This window comes from Scomber scombrus, chromosome 6, assembly GCF_963691925.1.
Source record: "Scomber scombrus chromosome 6, fScoSco1.1, whole genome shotgun sequence".
NCBI lineage: Eukaryota > Metazoa > Chordata > Actinopteri > Scombriformes > Scombridae > Scomber > Scomber scombrus.
In genome coordinates this window covers 871,936-891,935 of record NC_084975.1, presented here as the reverse complement: position 1 = coordinate 891,935, position 20,000 = coordinate 871,936, and the positions used below count along the sequence as shown (strand labels likewise).

The following is a 20,000-nucleotide window of genomic DNA, read 5'->3' as shown; positions in this document are numbered from 1 at the left end:
GCACCTTACATAGGATCCCACGCCAGGAGTCTTGGTGTGATTATTGATGGTGCTTTTAAATGAGATAAACAAGTCAGCTCAGTGGTCAAGTCTAGCTTTTTTCAGCTGAGGCTTCTAGCCAAAGTTAAACCATCCATGCTTTTATTACATCTCGCTTAGACTACTGCAACTCCCTGTATGTCGGCATTGACCAGTCAGAGCTTCACCGCCTGCAGCTGGTTCAGATGCAGCAGCTCGTCTCTTAACTGGGACAAAGAAACGCCAGCACATAACTCCGGTGCTCTCTTCTCTTCACTGGCTTCCGGTTCAGGATTGATTTTAAGATTCTTTTATTTGTTTTTAAGTCTCTGAATGGCCCCAGAATACCTGTCTGACCTTATTAAACTGCATCAGCCCTCCAGAGCCCTTAGGTCAGCTAACCAGGTGGTACTGGAGGTTCCTCGATCCTTCTTAAAAACTAGAGGAGATCGAGCCTTTGCCTTTCCCACCCTGTGGAACACATTACCGCTCACTGTGCGGACTGCAAACAGCCTCTCCACTTTTAAAACACTACTTAAAACCCACTTGTTCACTTTGGCGGAGTATAGCTGCTTTTATTGGGTCTTTTATCTGTTTTATTTCTCTATATTATTATTATTTTTAATTGTTTTAATTGCCTTTTATTGTTTGTTTGTTTTTATTGTTTCTGCTTATTTTACTGTAAAGCACTTTGGTAGACCATTGGCTGTTTTAAATGTGCTATATAAATAAAGATGACATTGACATTGACTAACTTCCACATCAATGTTAGCTGATTTATAATGTTTGAATGTTTTTTACTGTTATATGTGCCTTGTAATGTGTCTTTAAATAAAATGCATTATTATTATTATTAAACCCTGGGTGAATCAGACATCAGTACAGCATTTCCAGATACACTTCATCAACCCTCTTTATCAGTGTCGGTATGAAACGCCATCTGGACTCCTGGTCAGAGGAAGAGGAAGAACAGAGCAGACCGGGAAAAGAAAACTCAACACCAGATGTCCATATGGTCTAAATGTACGAATACTTCAAGATAACTTCACAGCTTCTTCTCCACAGCTCAGTTGCTTTCTTTAGAATAAATATATAAGACAACCCCATATGCATTCAACTCTACATTGATTACATAAATGCAAATAAGTAAAACAAACTATTTTATCTATCTCTTGAGTTCTGTTTTAATGTTAGTGGTTCATTACTTGATGTAGTGTCAAAGTTGTAAAGACTGGCTTTTAATCTTTTACAATTACGAGTATAATAAACTATAAAAACACAAGAGATAAAAGTAAATAGTAAATAGTTACACAATAAAAGTCAGGATGTAAAGCTCAACTAGGAAAAGCGATGAGTCTTCAGCAATGATTTAAAACTTTCTAGGGTCTAAGATCTAGGATCCAGGAGTCCATCGGGGAGGTTACTGCTATAGATTAGATTGTATTTTATTAATCCCACAAAGGGGAAATTCACTTGTTTCAGCAGCAAACAGAAGCAAGAAGATGTGTGATATATAATACAGAAACCCTTAAAGCACAATACAGAAACCCTTAAACATATACAATAAACAATCAAGTGCTAAACGAGTTAAACGAGTACTAAATGTGAAGTGACCAGAATATCAATAATATTTCACATGATAAACAGTTTAGCGCCAACAGCCCCGTCAAATTACCCAGAAGTCCCTTCAGTGGAAACGGGGCTAAAACATAACTCATCACATTCAATCCGCTCAGTTTTCCATAAAGGGAACACGCAGGAAAACGGCATCTTTTTACCTTTTTTCTTTTCAGCGAGGAAGCAGGAATCTGCAAACCCTCAAACACTAACTCTAAAGCTGCGTTCCGACCAAAAGCGTCTGACACGAAAAAAAATCGATTGAATCGCTTCTATCGCGCCGCTTGATCATAAATATCAATTGTTGGATCATCGCTTGATTCATTCATTCAATTCATTCATTCATGCATTCGCTTCAGACGCTTCATTCATTCATTCTTCTGTTAGCATAGCTGGTTTTCCTTTATAAAGTTTTGAAGAAGAAAAAAATTAAACAGCTGGATCTCCCGGCATAAAGTTACTGGTTTACTAGATTCAACAGTTAATTAATATCAGTTGATGTCGCAGGAAATGGACGAGCCTCAGGAGCCTCAGGAGCCTCAGGAGCCTCAGGGACACATATGAGAGAAAAGAGGAAGTGATCTCAGCCATGGTTGATGATTGAAGAAGCAATGTTGTTGTTATCTAGTGAGAATGGGCGGGATCGCTACACGGAAGAATTTTACATAATGGTCACAAAATGGTCAGGCGTCGAAACTCGAGCGATAGCGCTACAGATTCTCATTTGTCGCGTTCATCGCGTTTGGTCTGAACGCAGCTTAATGCTCATTTATATTTGTGTTTATGTGTTTCTACCCAGAATCCTTCTCTCCACACCTGTCCTGCATCAGTCTCATCAGCATCCTGCCTTTTGTCTAGTCCCCTGTTCCCTCTCAGCATATTACTTCTTGTCTTGGTTTTTCTCTTCAGTCGTGTTGGTTCCTTTGTTCAAGTTCATCAAGTCCGTTCTGTTCAGCGCTGCACTTTTAATAAAGAGATAAAGCTTTTTCTTTTCTTTTCTGCAGCCCTGCTTTCGCTCCGCTCTTCTTCAGCAGACGATGAATCAGCCGCTGTGATTAACGGTAATTTAATATGAACGGCTTCTCTAATACTGTAAATTCCTGGCGCTCAAATATATAACGTTGTTTCTACTTTCTTACTTACTTACACACTTTAGTCTATAGAAGCTGTTTTCTTTGCACAAGGTGTCAAAGGAGAAGAGATTTAAAAACAGACAGAGGAGAGGAGACATTTTTTTTTCTCAGCGTCAATTTTTGCAAATGTTGATTAAATTAAATTGAATCTAGGTGTTGTTACGCTCCTTTTTAAACAGACTCCATTTTGCATATAAATAGGACATTAAAGTGATTTTTAAGGAGAAGAAAAAAAGCTGCATATGAATCAGAAGAAGTAAAGTCTGATGATGAATGTCCTCTGTTGACTGTCTGAGGTCTCAAACATCAAACTAACTGGAGACAGGAAGTTAAAAAACAAACATTTTTAAATGTCGCTCTGTGTCATTTCCAACCTTCCTGCAGTGTTAACCTTTGTGTCGTCCTCCTCCTTCCTTCTTTCCTCCCTTCCTTCCTTCCATCTGTCCTTCCTCCCTCCCTCCCTCCTTCTCTCTTTCTTTCCTTCCTCTCTCTTTCCTCCCTTCCTTCTTTCCTTCCTCCATCCCCCTTTCTTCCTTCCTTCTGTCCTCCCTTCCTTCCTTATTTCCTCCCTTCCTTTCTCCCTCCTACCTTCCTTCTTTCCCTCCTTTCCTTCCTTCTTCCTTCCTCCATCCTTCCTTCCTTCCTTCCTTCCTCCGTCCTTTCTTCCTTCCTTCTTTCCCTCCTTTCCTTCCTCCCCTCCTTTCCTTCCTTCTTTCTCCCTCCCTCCCTCCCTCCTTTCCTTCCTTCTTCCTCCATTCCTTTCTTCTTCCTTCCGTCTTCCTCCCTCCCTCCCTCCCTCCTTCCTTTCCTTCCTTCTTCCTCCCTCCCTCCCTCCCTCCCTCCCTCCCTCCCTCCCTCCCTCCCTCCTTTCCTTCCTTCTTCCTCCTTTCCTCCCTTCTTCCTCCCTTCCTTCCTTGACTCGAGGACAACAGGGGTGTTAAACAGTTCATGTTTGAACCTTTTAATCCTGACCTTCCTCATCCTGCTGTTGTTCAGCTTCTTGTCAGATGCGAGTTAGTGAGCTTTGCTGTGTGAATGAGAGAGGCGGAGCGGGTCATAGATCCTGCAGCAGACAGTCGGACAGGCTCGGCGCTGCTGGATAATGATCCTTTAGAGAAGGATTGAAGGGCTGATTGATTTCACTTCAGTCAGAGGACGACGCGTTGGGCCGAGCGCCGCCGGACGCCTCATCAGGATTCATAGAGGAGGAGAAGGAAGGAGAGAGACGGACGGCCGAGGGCCTGACGGCAATTCAAATGTCACTCAGCCTGACTGGCTCAGTGACAGACTGCAAATTAAAGGCCTGTACTGTAAATACAAACCTGCTCAGGAGCCGACACTATCAGCGCGCTGCAGGTTTAACCCTCAGAGAGAAGCCGAAGCTCATTTCCTCCAGAACTAAACACAAAGGACACATTTAAAGAGTCTGCAGCTTTACTCAGCTTTTACTTTTTAGAGACTTTAAAAGGTTTCGACGAATGTTTACCCAAAAGGCTGGAGTTACTTTTTACTTTTGCATTCGACATCACATAAATATGACTGCAGTCGGGTAAAAAGACAAAATTCACAAGTCTGGTTTCAGCCCAAAGGACAAGATCAGTTTATGTTATTTGTTATCTGAAACAGGAGGAAGGAAGGAAATAAAGAAGGAAGGAAGGAAGGATAGATGGAAAAAAGGAAAGAAGGAAGGAAGGAAGAAAAGTGGGCCGGATTGGACTCCTCGGCGGACCGGTTTTGGCCCACGGGCCGTATGTTTGACACCGCTGCTCTAAAACATCTTATGATCATTTATTCAACACAGAGAAGCATCATGAAATACCTGAAAGCTGCAGATATGAAATATTAGTTTTCTATATTATTTATTAAAAGTTTGATCAATATGGTTGCAGATATATTTTCTGTCCACTAAATGAATCTGAATCCTGCTTCTGTTTGTTCTTCTCATCACTTTAATCAGTGATGGAAAGTAACTAAACACAACTCGAGCATTTTTGAGGTATTTATACTTTGATTATTTCCGTTCTCAGTCTAAAACCAAAAGATATTGACCTTTTAACATTAACTACAATCGTGCCCTAACCTTTAGCCTTTAACCCCTGTGGTTATTGTTGTTGCCGTGACGACGAAGGTGGAAATAGTAACCCACAGCTCATGTTTCTCTAACCTTTAACAAACTAAACCTGACCGGAGCTTTTACCACAGTCACATCATCAATCATCATTATCGATTAACAGTGATGATGTCATCCTGCGTTTAATTTGGAGGAGCGGGTTGTCATGGATACTGGTGGATGAAGGATGGATATCTTTTTCTTCTTCACTTTCAAAAGGAAAAATAGATGAATAGACACATTTGCGTTATATTTGAAACATGAAGTTTTATCTTCTTATCAACTATATTCATGTTTCTTTTTGTCTTTTAATCTCTTTTTTAACCGTTTTAGTCAAACTTTATCGCTTTTATTTCATTTTACTTTAAAAAAAAATCTATTTTAACATTGTTTCTTTTAGTCTAACTTTTAATAAACCTTTCTTTTATTCTCTCTCATTTTTTCTTTTTTTCTTTATGTTTTATTATCTTATTTCTCTTATTTTATTTACATTTTCTAAACGTTTTTTATCATCTTTATTTTTCTCCCTTGGTTTCAATGGTTTTAATTTGTTCTTTGTTCCTTCATCATTTTTTATTCATTTTCTTTATGTCGTCACTTGTTCTGTTTTATTATCAGCTGTGAAACACTTTGAACTACATGAACCTGAATGAAAGCTGCTGTATAAATAAAGTTTGACTGATTGATGAACCTATAATTAAGATGATTGGTCCTTTTGTAGCCGTCACTTCGTCCTCTCACAAACAACTCTTTGTCTTTTGTTGTCTCAATACCAAGAATTGTATGAATGGAGATAACTGAGTACAATAGTTTATACTTTAGTCTCATTCTTTAAATGAAACAGTGGATTGTTCTTCTCTTCTTCAGCTGCTGTACAAAGTGAAGGAGGTGAACGTTGCCATAACTAATAACCGTATCACCACATGATTATAATATGAATTATTATATGTATATATATATATATATATATATATATATATATATATATATATATATATATATATATATATATATATCAAACATAAAGACAAACCTCATATATTCCTTCAATGAGCAAAATGTGGCTTTTTGAGTTTGTGGGTAAGAAAATTCACTTCATTAAATGATTGTAGTAATAATAATAATAATATTAATAATGATGATAATTATAATAGCAGTGCTGTGGTTTGTGAAATGAGCAGCTTGAAGAGTCTCTTCCACGGCTGGAGGACTGCTGCACATTTAATAAGCAGTTTAATTGGACAACCTGCTGATCAGTGGAGCAATCAGCAGCGCAGAGGTGAAGTTACACTGAGAGATTTTATTAATATATACTTTTAAGAGAAAGTGATTGGTCGAGAGAGAAAATGTCCAGAAATCACAAAAGCAGTTGAGAGTTGATTGTGTTCAAAGACTGAGATTCTTTCATGGATCATAAATGAATATAAATATCTTCTTTAAAATAAGTCATCACTCATAATACTGCAGTACTTTTACTGTAATACTGCATACTACATCGCTCATAATACTGCAATACTTTTACTGTAATACTGCATACTACATCGCTCATAATACTGCAGTACTTTTACTGTAATACTGCATACTACATCACTCATAATACTGCAATACTTTTACTGTAGTACTGCATACTACATCGCTCATAATACTGCAGTACTTTTACTGTAGTACTGCATACTACATCGCTCATAATACTGCAATACTTTTACTGTAATACTACATACTACATCGCTCGTAATACTGCAGTACTTTTACTGTAATACTACATACTACATCACTCATAATACTGCAGTACTTTTACTGCAGTAGGATTTTTCATGCAGGACTTCTAATAGAGTATTTGTACTTTGCTGTATTGGTACTTTTTACTGCAGTAAAGGATCAGAGTAGGAATGGAATGATTGTTCCTGTTTATGTTCTCTTGGTGCTGAGATGTTAGGTTGTTGTATTTCAATGAAACCAAACAATTTAAATAACTTTTTAAGATTGTCTGCATTTTAGATTTTTTTCCATTAAAATAACTCAGAGACAATCAACCTCCATAGTGTCTTACTACCAACCTCCATAATGTTTTACAACCAACCTCCATGATGTCTTACTACCAACCTCCATGGTGTCTTACTACCAACCTCCATGATGTCTTACTACCAACCTCCATAGTGTCTTACTACCAACCTCCATGGTGTCTTACTACCAACCTCCATGATGTCTTACTACCAACCTCCATGGTGTCTTACTACCAACCTCCATGATGTCTTACTACCAACCTCCATGGTGTCTTACTACCAACCTCCATAGTGTCTTACTACCAACCTCCGTGGTGTTTTACTACCAACCTCCATGGTGTCTTACTACCAACCTCCATGATGTCTTACTACCAACCTCCATGGTGTCTTACTACCAACCTCCATAGTGTCTTACTACCAACCTCCGTGGTGTTTTACTACCAACCTCCATGGTGTCTTACTACCAACCTCCATAGTGTCTTACTACCAACCTCCGTGGTGTTTTACTCCCAACCTCCATGATGTCTTACTACCAACCTCCATGGTGTCTTACTACCAACCTCCATGATGTCTTACTACCAACCTCCATGGTGTCTTACTACCAACCTCCATGATGTCTTACTACCAACCTCCATGGTGTCTTACTACCAACCTCCATGGTGTCTTACTACCAACCTCCATAGTGTCTTACTACCAACCTCCATGGTGTCTTACTACCAACCTCCATGGTGTCTTACTACCAACCTCCATAGTGTCTTACTACCAACCTCCTTGGTGTTTTACTACCAACCTCCATGGTGTCTTACTACCAACCTCCATGGTGTCTTACTACCAACCTCCATAGTGTTTTACTACCAACCTCCATGGTGTCTTACTACCAACCTCCATGATGTCTTACTACCAACCTCCATAGTGTCTTACTACCAACCTCCGTGGTGTCTTACTACCAACCTCCTTGGTGTTTTACTACCAACCTCCATGGTGTCTTACTACCAACCTACATGGTGTCTTACCACCAACCTCCATGGTGTCTTACTACCAACGTCACGATGGGGACGATGTCACATATCAGACGGTTCATATCTTTAGAACAGAATCAGCTGAAGGAGAGTCAGACTTCTCTATTCCGACCTGATGCTTTAGACTTACACATTAAAAGAGAATCTATTCAGTATACAGTTTATGAGGAATTCAAAGTAAAGAGTGTGACTACCAACCTGTTCTCCCCTATGCACACAGAGTTTTACTTACATTTTTATTGGGTCATTAAAGTCTTTGTAAATGGGTTGAAATAACCTGCACTTGTTTTGTCTGAGGGATCAGTGGAGGTCTCAGCGGGACAAGCAGACACCTGCAGGTGAGCGGCTGATAAATGGCGTCCTGACGTCGCTCATTAGCCTCAACACCGGACCTTTCTACCTGAGACCAGCGAGCCAGATCAGACCCAACCTCACACCGAGGACAGAGTAACGCGTGTGGACATCTACACGCGCCTTCACAGCACTCGCCGGTTTCTGCCATCTCAGGGTGTTTTCGGTGACAGTGATTGATGCTCGTCATCCTGCGACAGCTTAAAGCTTTCTGCCCGGCTGCGCTCTGTAAAGAAGAAATCCATCTGACATGACAGCACACGTCCATAATCGTTCACTCTGCACTCTGGTTTTCTTATTTAAAGCAAAGCTGTATTTACTGTCATCCGTCTCTTCTCTGGACAATAAACAGTTTTTACCCCCGAGGTGAAATGCTGACTCGTGCTGCGGCTGCTCTGTTTCTCTCAGCGACGTCAGAGACTCACTGCTGGAAAAAATAGCTTTCCCTTTTAGTTAAATACGTTTTTTTTTTAGTTAAAAGCTAAAAGTGGCTATAATCAATATGTTCACATAACAAGGACAGTGTGTAATGTGTTGGCTTGTAGTGACGAACCTTAAATAGCAACTATTTTAATCAATAATTAATCATCACAAAGTGCAAATTCAATTATTTAGCTTCTTACATGTTGAATATTCTCTGGTTTCTTTTGTCTCTGTGACAGTAAACTGAAGATCTTTGAGTTGAGGACGTCATCTTGGACTTTTAGGAAACACAGAGACAGATTTGAAGCAAGAAATAAAAATGTTCCTGAAATTTTGATGCAGAGGAAATGAATGATCTGTAGAAACCTTTAAATAGTTAAAACAAGGGAGTATTCGTGATGTGTTATCAGGTTTTATTCCACAGAAAAATAAGCAGCTGTAATTTATATTTCTTTAAACAACGTGTTCACTGTCAGTGTGTGATGTGTTAGTGTCTGCTAGTGATGAACCTACAGAGAATTATCAGAGACTCTGCAGCTTCCTCTCAGCTTTACGGAGCTTTATAGTGAGTCTCAGGTCATTGTTTAACTGTCCGGCTACAACTTCACTGTTCTGGTTCACTCTCAGAGTTCTCATAGCATCGTTTTCAGGGTCATACATTAAGGAAAATAATCAACAACGAAGATTTTTATCCCGAAACAATAAAATATAAAGATATTCAGTAGGGCTGGGTATTGGTACTCGATACCTTTAAAGTATCTACTGAAATAAAACGATATCAAGTAGTATTGAAACCTCTTCCATCAAACGATACGTGCAATCATTCCTTTTTGCACCCAGAGCTAGAAAATATGACTTTTAGTATGGACACCAATGAAGTCGTGGTGAATCTGAGTTAGCGCGCTTAGCAGTTCAGCAGCCAAGATGCCTCCTAAACGCTCTAAAGTGAGTCTACACTACACGCCTGTTACACCGGATACAAGACAGAGACCTAAATGTGTTAATGGGAATCTAATGAAGTACTCAGCTGGTATCAGTATCACAAGTGGTACTGGTATCATCAGCTAATATTTAGTTCCGTTCGTATCATTAAACCCACAGATTCCCTGACAAAAAGTGAAGACATCATGTTGGTGGTTTGCAGCTCTGACTGTCTCCTGCAGTAGAAACAACCATGAAGAAACTCTCCATCCAACAGCTGATCCCAACCTGAGAAAAGTCTGAACTTCTTCACCGTGTGGAGGATCTTTAAAGGGATTCAGATCCTCTCAGCTGTTTGATATGAAACCCGTCACTAAAGAACGTCAGAGTGAGAACAGACTGACATTAACCTGGGTCACATGTCTCTCTGATGGCTTTCAGGCTTTTGAAGCTCAGGGGAGCAAAGGTGAAGCAAAGTTTGACGTGTGATTAGAAAGAAGCTGAAAGAAGATGTGATCCCCCGTCAGCAGCCGCAGAGGAGAATAAACTCCTGTTTGTTTTATGTTTCTTTCTTCTGAAGACACTCAGCCAACTGAGAGACTTCAGACGTCTCTGAAGTGTTACAGACGACACAGAAACTCAAATGTCTGAAGCTGAGAAACATGAGAAACATGTCAGAGACACCACAAGGAAAAAAAACAAGTTCAACTCTCACAGATATCACACTTTTGTTGATATCTTGCAAAAACCACAAATCATATCATCCCTGATTTTCCTGCTTGGAGGACTTAGTGAAACAAATTCATAGTATTTCTCAGACTGTGTCCACACTAAGCCGGTTAAATTCATAAATGCATCATCTTCCCTCCGTTTTATTCCTCCATCCAGACTGAAAAGCTGATTTTCTCCCCTGAGCTTTTAAAAAATGGCCTTCAGAGACGCTATTGTAGTATTTTGGGAGGAGATGAAGCTTTGTAGAAACGCTGTCATATCACTGACAGACCAGATGGGGCAGCAGTGAAGTGTTTCAATGGAAGATGATGACAAGCTCCTGCGAGTGTTTTTCTCTTTATTATCTAATCTGACAGTTTCATTCGAATTAAACTGCTGAAACAAACTGAAACTCACTGCTGTGGATAAATATCGTTTTATCCCGAAAACAGCATTTTAGAATTTAGCTGGTTTAATATAGACGCGGTCACACCTGACATTAACCTGCATATCAGGTGAACAGCTGAGACACACTGCTGTCAGATTAGTGTTTAGTGCTAAAGAGCTAAGAGATAATAAAAATGTTTCAAGAACTAATAAACATGTAAGAGTTATTCCCATTCAGGTGACTACAGATTCAAAGGTACTTTATATGTCTCAACATACAGTGAGATTCAGTCTCTGCATTTAACCATCCCAAGTATTCGGAGCACTGTGCAGCACCCAGGGATCAACTCCAGGTCTGTATCAGTACGTTGGTCAAAATTAACTAACATACATGTTTGTGACAATGGGAGAAAACCGATGCAAACTCAACGCAGAAAGACCTCAGCCAGGTATCGAACCCAAGATCTTCTTACTGTGGGGCAACAGTGCTGACCAGATTCTTTCAACCGTTTACTAAAACAGCCTCCACGTCCTGCATTGATGACCTATTTTCCTGTTACATCCATGTCGGGACGCATCAGGACACTTTAGCATTTACACTACAAAAGATAGTATCCCTTCATAATGCTCTTACAATGGAAGTGATGGAGGACTAAATCCACAGTCCTCCTTTATTTAAAAGGATTTAAAAGTTGATCTGAAGCTAATATTAAGCTTCAGTCGTCTGAATGAGTCAAATCTTCATCTTCTATGTTTCAGCGTTACAGTGTTTTTAGTAGCAAAGTCTTTGTGTTACTATACTTCCACCACAGCTCAACAGGGAAACACTAAGAGGGAATCTGATGCTAGAAAGACTGTAAATGTGTCAGATATCACTTGATATGACTAACTCACACTGATGAAGCTCAATAGAAGCTGATCAGCTACTTTAAATGACTGTGTGGAAACACTGTGACACAGTCCTCCATCACTGAACACTGGAAGATCTTTCAAGCCTCATCATATTTGTGCACAAGCCTGAAAATAATGTTCCCACAATTAAAAGGTTACTGTTCTTTCCTTTTTGATTACAGTCATCAGCCTGGTCTCATTTGTGATCCTGAATGCCTCACAGGTGGGACATCAGCGTGTTAATAGTCAGTATGAACAGGAGGAATGATTACAGAGAGGAAAACCTCTTTCATTGTTCATATGGACACCTGACTGCTGCTTTAACAGCAGGTGAACCTGATAAAGTAAATCACTAGTTTAAAACTTGATATTGTTACTGAGAACTTTTCACAAAAACGTAGTGATGGATTAAGGATCAGCTGATGCAGCACAGTGCAGGTGTCAGCGATGAGGATCTGCAGCCGCCACACAGAACAAACAAATGAGGCTTTGTGTCAGCCAGACAGTCCAACCCGAACACACAAACACACAAACAAACAAACATCGAGGTCAGACGCTGAGCCGCCGTCTGAAGGTCTCAGCTTTAACTTTCTCCTTTTTAGATTCTCTCCTCGTCCTGCTGAAGACAGCAGGCGCTCATCTCATCTCCGCCCTGAGGGGATTATGTAAAGTGCTCAGCTTTAAGATCGGTCCTCCACTTCAGGAACATTTTCTCCATTCGTGTTCAGCACATCAGCTCAGTGGAGTGTGGACAGGACACGCTGCAGCGCGGCTACACAGAGAGACGACTGAATGTGTGTTTTAAAGGTTCACAACTTCAGTCTCTTTGGGTTTTATTTAGTTTTCATGAGATATTCACACATGCAGGTCTTTGTTAATGTGGGCCTGATGTCAAACAGACTCACTACGCTGACACAGTCTGAGTCAGTGTGACTGGACACACAGCAAGCTTCAGCTACACGACGTTGTTGTCTGTTCCATGAATGTAAATGGAGTTTAACAACCATCAGATGCTGAATCTAAGCTTTTTTTCTTATTTTGAGTTAACATTTGTGTCGTCCTTCTGGGTCAAATTGACCCCGTCTGTTTTGACTGTTCCTTCTTTTCTCCCTTCCTTCCTTCCTTCCTTCCTTCCTTCCTTCCTTCCTTCCTTCCTTCCTTCCTTCCTTCCTTCCTTCCTTCTCTCTTTCTTTCCTTCCTGTCCTTCCTCCCTCCCTCCTTCTCTCTCTCTTTCCTCCCTTCCTTCTGTCCTTCTTCCTTTCCTTCTTTCCTCTGTCCTTCTTTCCTTCCTTCCTCCCTTCCTTCCTTAGTCCCTCCTTTCCTTCCTTCCTTCCTTCCTTCCTTCCTTCCTCCCTCCCTCCCTCATTTCCTTCCTCCCTTCCTTCCTCCCTCCTTTCCTTCCTTCGTCCTCCCTTCCATCCTTCCTTCCTTCCTCCTTTCCTTCCTTCTTCCTCCCTTCCATCCTTCCTTCCTCCCTCCCTTCCACCCTCCTTTCCTTCATTCTTCCTCCCTTTCATCCTTCCTTCCTTCCTCCTTTCCTTCCCTCTTCCTCCCTTCCATCCTTCCTTCCTCCCTCCCTTCCACCCTTCTTCCTCCCTTCCATCCTTCCTTCCTCCCTCCCTTCCACCCTTCTTCCTCCCTTCCATCCTTCCTTCCTTCCTCCCTTCCTTCCTTAGTCCCTCCTTTCCTTCCTTCCTTCCTTCCTTCCTTCCTTCCTTCCTTCCTTCCTCCCTCCCTCATTTCCTTCCTCCCTTCCTTCCTCCCTCCTTTCCTTCCTTTGTCCTCCCTTCCATCCTTCCTTCCTTCCTCCTTTCCTTCCTTCTTCCTCCCTTCCATCCTTCCTTCCTCCCTCCCTTCCACCCTCCTTTCCTTCATTCTTCCTCCCTTTCATCCTTCCTTCCTTCCTCCTTTCCTTCCCTCTTCCTCCCTTCCATCCTTCCTTCCTCCCTCCCTTCCACCCTTCTTCCTCCCTTCCATCCTTCCTTCCTCCCTCCCTTCCACCCTTCTTCCTCCCTTCCATCCTTCCTTCCTCCCTCCCTTCCACCCTTCTTCCTCCCTTCCACCCTTCTTCCTCCCTTCCTTCCTTGACTCGAGGACAACAGGAGGGTTAAATAACAACACTGTTTGATTGACTGTCTCTACGGCTTCATACCACACTTTACTGTTCATATTGTTTTAAGTTACCGCCGATGATAACCCAACATTTCCTGCTTTACTGCTTCATATTAAAAGCTTTTAAATGACTAAATAATGGGATAGAGTGACTGTAAGCAGAACGGAGAAGTGAACTCAGCACTTTACACGTCTAAATGTACTGTACAAACTCTAACTGCTGTTGTTGGAAAACAGACTTTAAAGATTTACACTAATGCTGCACATCATAGTCTGCACCTCTAAACTCACCATGTTAGATTGTCTCCATATCTGACTTTAAGACTCGAGTATTTTATCCGACTGGTTAAAATGGAGATAGTTTAGCTCTGTTGTTGTTCTCACAGTGAGTCGAGTCGACGGGGAATAACCAACAGAGACGATCTCTCTGTCAGCTGACAGCAGGAAGTCGCTCCAGCAGCTTTTTCTGCATTGTAAGTATATTTTTACGCATTATTTATCTGGACTGTCCCACTGTAACACATCCAGGCCTCAAACACACTGACAAACATACTTCTGTGAAGCCTCGAATGCTTAAACTTAATCAAAATCCTAATTTTTTCATTATCATTATACAATTGTGAAAGATTAAAATTCCCAAAATTATACCATTTTGAGATACTTTTTTGTAATACATTTATAATAATACAATTTACTATGAATTAGCTCAATAAGAGTACATAAATTAAAGAGTACAGTCCTTTGGTGCTATATAAGTAAAGATTGATTGATAAATTAACCCCCCTGTTGGAAGAACAGCAGGCTCCACTCAAAAATGAGGTATAATTTTATTTAAATGAGGCCATAATTTCGAGGAATATGTGTAAACTCTGTGGTAATAAGTTGGAAGTTTGCTAAAAAAGGCCTAATGTAGAATCAGGTGATAATTTAAACCTCATGTTTTCAGAAAGAGTCGAACCAAACTGGGTCAAGGAGAACAAAAGTTGCAGCAAAACAACAGGAGGGTTTAATTCAATATGTTAATTTAGGATTCAAAATGTTTAAAATGGAGAAGTCAGGACTCTCTACGTATTGATTTATGCTCCTGGCACGAACAGACGGATCACAGCTGTGTTGGGATGGAAGGCAAATATCCGCAGAGAGGAAGGATTACAGCTGAGCTGAGTCAGCATGCAGGAACAGACAGGACTCAATGTGCAGAGAAGCTTCAGATGAGCTGCTCCACGCTGTATCGCTGCATCAGAGAGAGAGACGGAGTGCAGACCAGGACTCAGAGCCAGCAGGACTCAGAGCCAGCAGGACTCTGAGTGTTTGTTTCTTCCTCAGACAGGAGCATCAACCTTCAGCAGGTCTAATTGGAAATGTGCTGCGGCTCAAACACATTAACATATGAAAGGATCCGCTCTGAGTGCTGAGGTGAAACATCATGAAGACACCAGTCTGCAGCCTTTTTATTCACATCACAGCTCGTTTCTGATCCTGAAGTCACCTTCACATGAAAGTTGGCTTCGATTGTTTACCGTATTTATCTTCATTGCTGCCACTCATCATTGTCTCTTTGACCATTTTAAATTATGAGCATGTGAAGCTGCTGCCTGCTCGCTGTCTCACTCCTTCCTCCTGAAATCCTTCCATCCTGCTGAGGGAAACCTCCTTCTGTCACGTTGGTTAATGACTGTGTGGAGCTGCTGCTTCAGTTCATCATGACAGCAGAGCCTCAATCACAGTCCACACTCCTCTTCCTCCTGCTGGGACATGTGAGCGTCCTCATGGGAGAACATCTGCATATGCTTTCTTCTCTCTGTGAGGTTTGCTCCTACAAGTGTTCGTCATATTCTACAGATGTCTTCTTTCAGCCTGATGAATGTGACCTCCCTTAGATTAGATCATTAGCATTAGAGATTCTGATATTTTTAACTGTTAATGTTGATAAAATGATGTTGGACAAGAAGTAGGAAGTGAACTGTGGGATCAGTTCAGCAGCCAGACTCATGCTACAGTTCATCTCGTAGTTCATCTTCAAATATGACAGTCTTAGGTCGGGCTGGGCAATACTGCTAACAACCACAGACTGTATATATAATGGACGTAACATCCGTGACGTCAGCCATTGGTTTGTGGACTGCTGCTCGGAGGCCAATAGTATCGGATCTGAGCAGCGCCATCTTGAAAATTTCAGGTGCATGCTGGGAAAAGTTAAAACATGGATTCTACTTATATGGGCATCAGGAGGAGCATGAGGCGCCCTCCTGAACCTGTGAACCAATCAACCTGTCAATCACCACGTAGCCACGCCCTAATGCATACCCTGCTTTATCGTCACATAAAAAATCAGGGAGGCCAAAATGTCCCAAATGAACATCATACTGCATTGAAGAAGGCTTTAAACTAGCGATTGAGACCATAAACACATTTTGAAAACGTTTACTGAGGTTAGAAATCAAGTGAGAAGTTGGTGAATTCTCCATTGACTTGTATAGAGACGGAAGTCCTTTTGACACCAAAACGGTCGCCCCCTGGTGGCCTTTTGATAGAATGCAGTTTTAAGTTACTTCCACGTTGGCCTCATTTCAGAGGACTGGAACTCCCCACCTGCTAACAACGTCATCCTCAACACTACAAAAACGAAAGAACTCATAATCAACTTTAGGAAACTCAACACAAACCACCAGCCTCTCTTCATAAATGATGTGTGCGTGGAGAGAGTTCCTTGGCATCCACATCACAGACTGTCTGTCATGGTCACTAAACACCTCTGCGACTGTTAAAAAGGCCCAACAGTGCCTCCACTTCCTGAGAATATACTCAGGTAAAACAACCTGAGTGAAAAGCTGCTGGTCTCCTTCCACAGATCAACAATCGAGAGCATCCTGTCATATTGCATTTCTGTGTGGTTTGCTGGATGCTCTGCTGCAGACAAAAAAGCTCTCCAGAGAATCATAGAGACAGCAGAAAAAGTCATCGGTTCATGGACACTCAGATGTTTCTGATTGTTTTTTGCAAAGTGAAGAACAAACTCAATACCGTTAGCTTGCACATCATTAAAACAACAATTAAGATATCGTCATTGGGCTGGGTATCGGTACTACTTGGTACCACTTAAAGGATATCTTTAAGGTATCGACCTAAATAAATCAATGCCAAGAAGTATCGAAACGTCTCCCATCAAACGATACCTGCAATCGATCCTTTTGGCACCCAGAGCTGAAAGTATAACTATTCATATCGACTTGCTCACAGCCAATCAACACAAGCGTTCTTCGAGTAATAAATATTAATAATTTGAAGATTTTTTGAATGATTTGTGCAGAAATCAAATCATTTGGATGTGGAGTAGTGGTGGCTTCTATTCACATGATGGGTGTCTAATGAAGCGCTCAGTTGGTATCAGTATAACTTTACTTGGATTGGTGCTGGTATCGTTATTTTTTAAACTCTACCCAGCACTAGTAGATGATATATATCACGCACCCTTAGTGTTTGGGTACATTTTTTAATTTAATGACTAAACAAACACAAATGCAAAGGTTTATTGTGAATATTTTCATCTCCAGATCGTATTACAAACATCCAGCGGCCAACAACATGCACCACTTCAGATATGTGTTTAAGGGTCAGTGATGTTATTTAGTGTCCATGTGGTTTAGTTTAAATTTAAAGGGTTAAATTCTTAAATTCACATTCTTTTTTTGTGGACTCAGCATCAAATTTCTGCTTTTAATCCATTTAGAGAGAATATATTAGAGGATTATGGCAAAAATGTCTAAGTGGTGTAACCATAAAAACTTTGTACCAAATTATTCAACTTGCTTAAAAACTGTAAATTATGGTGAATAAAATATGTTTATTTATCATCTTTTTTTGCAGTATAGTGAGAGCTGTTTCTACCAGTTCGTCCTCCCAGTAAATCAGTGACTATCATTATCATGTGTGTCAGACCTCCTCTCTCACTGCTCACTGAAGATTAGGATTTTACTTCCCACCGTGTTCAGCTCGATATCCTCCACAGCGAGGAACCGCTCGGCCTCCAGAGGAAACAGCTCGGCTCAATGCAGCTAATTACTGACCATTCTTTAAATAACAATAGGCTTCGACTGCTAGCAGATTTAATTGTTGGGGTTTCTTTTGGGAGGGGGGGCTGTTGAGGGGAGAGCAGAGGCTCATTATGTGTGGGTGAGAGCTGCATGTTTGGAGGATTTACAGAAGAAGGAAATTAGCACCTTTTTAAAGAAAAACAATTAAATGCTGAGTGTTCAGTTTGTGTTATTTTAAAAGTTGAAAAGAGTTTCAGGAAAAACTTGATATTTCAGTCTGTTCAGTATCTGTTGTAGATTTATTCCTCACATGGATAAAAATGCTGTGATGTCAGTATAATATTATGATCTAAACCATCAGCAGGAACAAGACATGCACGATAATACCGACCGATAAAGGCTTAAAAATATCGTATTAGGTCAAAATGAGCATTTCTGCCGATATGACGCCTGGCTGTTTCACCTTGACGCTCCCACAGGCTCCACTTCCTGACAGATCTGCTGCTTCTTCCCACTTTAACCTGGATAACAAACCAGCGACCGATGCTCCGGTTGGATCCACACGGAGAGCTGAGGCGAGCAGACGCTCCACAGCTTCCCGTGTGGATCCAACCGGAGCATCGAGCCACAGTTTGGTATCAAAAGGTTAAAATGAGAAGAAGCAGTGAAACAGTTCAGAGGAGCTGCTGGAGACATGTCAGATAACAGGATAAACCACTCTGTATGAACACACTTCTTCTTCTTGGTTTAGAACAGCAGTTGGCAGCCAGCGTGTTACGTGCATTACTGTATCGCCACTTCCTGCATTGAACCAGAGATTAAATCCGACACATTCGTCCCGTCTGTGTAATCAGTGGGACAATAATTCAGGCGGGTAATATGACTCCATTCCAGACCACCAGCCCTCTAATTTTGTAGGATAACTCTATTTGTTGATATAACAGATAAAAGATTAGTTATACATTTGTAATACTATACTTTTCGGACTGACCAATAAGTTACAGTTATTGGTGAGCCCTCAAAATCAGCCTTTAATTCCTTAATTCCCAAGTTCTGTCTTTATATATTGACTTTTTTGATCTTACTTGGTACAGTCTATGATTGCATGCAGCCAGGTGGGAAAACTATATGAGCATATATATCGGCAATTGGAATTACAGAACCCTAACCCAGAAGATCCAATATCATGCATCCCGAGCGGTAACATCAGGTGTTCGTATCGGCTGCCAACATTCAACAATCAGAGAGAAATCTATTGGAGCAAACACAGAGGAGTGTGTAGATCCAAGACGTACTCTCATTTCTCTACACCGAGCACCGAATCCTCCACTCAGCTGAGTAATCAATAGCATCCTGGTTAAAGCTTAGTGAAAGACAGCAATACAATATTTCCCTCTGAAATGTAGAAGTATCAGAGTCAGTGACAAACAAGTGTTGGTAAGATGATGAATTCATAAATCAGTTAAACTAGATTTAAAAGCAGCATCAGGTTTGTTAAAATGTACATTTAGTATTTTTGTTGGTTTTATATCATTTGAAATGACATTTGCACCATTTTTTACCAAAAGTAAGACTGAATGCTCCTGAAAATGTCAAATGGTGTAACCACAAAAGAATGATACATATTACATATTTTATCCACTTAGAAAGAAAGAAAGAAAGAAAGAAAGAAAGAAAGAAAGAAAGAAAGAAAGAAAGAAAGAAAGAAAGAAGGAAACGAAAGATGAAGAAGGGGGAAGAAGAGAATGAACAAGAAGTAGGAGGAGAAAGAAAGAAAGAAATTGGAGGAAGAGGAGAAAGAAAGGGGGGAGGAAGAGGAGAAAGGAAGAAAGAAGTAAAGCAGTCAGGTTCCTGGTCTCCATGGTAACCAGAGTAAATGTAATATTGATAACAATTGTATTCCATTACCTTTATTTAATATAAAGTTATAATGTAAGATCATGCCAAACTAGTTGATATGGTGTTTTATTGACTATTTACTGTTTTTAAGCCTCCTGTTGTCCTCGAGTCAAGGAAGGAAGAATGAAAGGAGGAAGAAGGAAGGGAGGAAGGAAGAAGGAAGGAAAGGAAGGAAGGAGGGAAGGAAGGAAAGGAAAGAAGGAAGGACGGAGGAAATAAGAAAGGAAGGAAGGTAGGAGGGAGGGAAGGAAAGGGAATAAGAACGGAAGGAAGGAGGGAAGGAAGGAGAGAGGGAGGAAGGAAGGACAGAAGGAAGGAGGGAAGGAAATGGGGATGGAGGAAGGAAAGAAGAAAGGGAGGAAAGAGAGAGG

At 40.8% G+C, this 20,000-nt stretch overlaps 1 protein-coding gene across 1 annotated transcript in view; it reads right to left on the bottom strand.

Annotated features, from left to right (window-relative positions):
• LOC133981650 (metabotropic glutamate receptor 8-like) overlaps nt 1-20,000 on the bottom strand; it is a 165,448-nt gene that overhangs the window by 117,791 nt on the left and 27,657 nt on the right. The window lies entirely within an intron of this gene.